The sequence below is a fragment of the Propithecus coquereli genome, unplaced genomic scaffold, assembly GCF_000956105.1.
Source record: "Propithecus coquereli isolate 6110/MARCELLA unplaced genomic scaffold, Pcoq_1.0 Scaffold82, whole genome shotgun sequence".
Lineage (NCBI taxonomy): Eukaryota > Metazoa > Chordata > Mammalia > Primates > Indriidae > Propithecus > Propithecus coquereli.
Window position 1 is genome coordinate 882,707 of NW_012154396.1, and position 2,702 is coordinate 885,408.

Genomic DNA, 2,702 nt, shown 5'->3' on the forward strand with positions numbered 1-2,702 from the left:
AAAAAAAAAAAAACAAAAAAAACTAATCTATTAGTCTATGAAATATATAAGCAAAATTGTATGCTGTTTACCTATTTACTAGTTACTGCTATGTATATTTTAAGGACAAACATTTGTTTTAAATAACTATGAAATCATTCATTAGTCAGAAAAAAATTTCCCCTTAACCTGCATTCATATTCTAAAAAAACCCACAGAAATGCCCTGTTTATGACATTACAGCTATTCTCAGATCTATATTAATAATGAAATCAGCATCATACATCCTTTGCAATTAGAAAAAAACAGAAATTATTAAACATTCCAGATGAAAGACCTATTATAGAATTTTAAGGACTCTCCTTCATCAGAACAAAGAATTGGATATTTCTCACTTAAGAAATACTGGCACTAGATAGCAACCTGGTGTGCAGTTGGAAACAAAAAGGACAATTCAATTTGAGAAAATTCATGCTAAATCTAATGAAGTGGAAAAGTAGAACAAGCCAAACATGAGTCATACGCACCATAATAGAATGACTGAATAGTACTATCAGCGCTATCTTCTCTGAACATATTAGATAATAAATATACAGAGAAAAGAGACTAACTATAATTACTGTGTAAGAGTATACCTACTGAGTCTTCTACATGCTCAGCAATAATAGTTTGAGTGCTTTCTACGTGGGTCTGCATTGTATTTAATAAGAGTTAATAATAATATCTGACAGTTAATAAGTATTTATCAGTGCTAGGCACTGTGCTAAATGTTTTACCTGGATTATCTGATTTAATGATCCAAGCAAGCCTACAATGGGGGTACTATTAAGCCCATTTTTACCAGCTGATAACTGAGTCTTATATTAAACAGAACAAGCAAAATCACACAGCTTTTAAAGGTTGAAACCCAAATTCAAAACCAGCCTGCCTAATTTAAGTCTTCCCTCAAAGTACTATGCAACTTTTCAAAAATACTACATAAATTACAAAATTTTACAAAGGGGGATAATGAGTTTCAGACTTTTTAAATGATTTTCCAAAAACTAATCAGTAGTTAAGGTTTTATGGTGGACTCAAAGCTGCTTATGCTTTTTGACTATGCCATGTACTACCGCTCTGTCAATAAACAGAATCAGAAAAAAACATTAAGTTTCTAGAACAAAGATTGAGTTTGAAAAAAATAATTCTTAAAATGAGATTCAGATTTCACCATTTTCATTAATCCTTCTTTTATTTACAATTACAATGCTCTTTGGAAGCAAGGCAACAACAGGAAGCAACATGCCCAAACTTTATCACTCACCAGGCAGGGAAGAACACCAGTTTCCAGACTAAACATTGTTTTGAAATCACTTTATACTAAGATTGCCATAAGAAGCTGTCACAGCTTTGCAGGAAAGAAACAAACACATGACTCCTGTTGGGCATAATATTCAGTCCCATAATAAGCAATGAATTAAAATATTTCAATTCCAAACTTATATCTATGACACAATAACTGTGGCTGCTAAATTCAGATAATTAATGGAACTTTTAAAGTGTATTTTTCTAAGGATGCCAGCAACATGCAATTTCCAATCATTTTAAATGGTTTATATCTAATTGCTTGTATCAGCCTGCTAACATCTCTAAAGTACTTCTAAAATGGTTGCTAACATGTAGTGTTCATATCCAATAGTTTGGAAAAACTCAGAATGAGTAGCATTATCACTAACTGAGAAAACTAGAGACAGCTCATTTACTCTAAGCATATGTTAAAGAAATACAGTAGTTTGGAGTCAGGGTACCTTAAGGATTATCTAGTCTGACATTTTATACCTACTAGAAGAAATTTAGACTCATGGATTCAATTTTCTGAGTAAGATAACATCTAACTAGAAAATCCAATACGGTTTTCTTTACATAAAGCATCTAACTAGAAAAGCAATACACAACATTCTCACTGAAATATTTATAAAAATACAGACTGTATATAAAAACAATACCATAAAAATTTATATTTGCATTCAAACTACTGATACATCTCTACAGAAATTCCACAAACTACAAGATATATATAATTAATAATCACAATCAAAGCTTGACACATGCTTTATCATTGCTAACAAAGAAACCAACAGCATGCTGCACTCAAAGTTAGTAGAAAATACTTGGTCCTCATAGATTTTTCCCCTTGGTGAAGGTCCCAGGATTTGTACTGACCATAAAGTGAGCAGGAATGTGGTTATTTCTTTATGAGATTACTAGATTGCCTCCTTTACTTCAATTAGTATTTCACTTTCCCTAAATATTTCCACCAAAAGTGGAAATTGAAAAAGGTTAACCACTAACCTAAAAGAGTCGCCCTAAATAAATTCTTGCTAGACATTGTAAGTTGGGCATAGAACCATGCTTATCAATCCTTTCCATGTCTATAAACTAAAGAAACTACATAAATCCAAATAGACTGTGATCACAGCCAAAGAAAAATCACAATCATTCTGTTGACAAATATTGACTCCAGAAGATACCTCATCATATTCTATAGGTAAGTAATTTTTTAAAAATCTGCTTAGGCCAAAAACTGCATCAAATTGATAGAAATGAAATATCACATAAAGACCAAGAATGGAAAGACAAGCACCACGTGTACTCACCATCAAATTGGTATTAACTGATCAACACATAAATGCACATATAAGAATAACATCTATTGGATGTTGGGCAGGGGGGAGGGGGGAGAG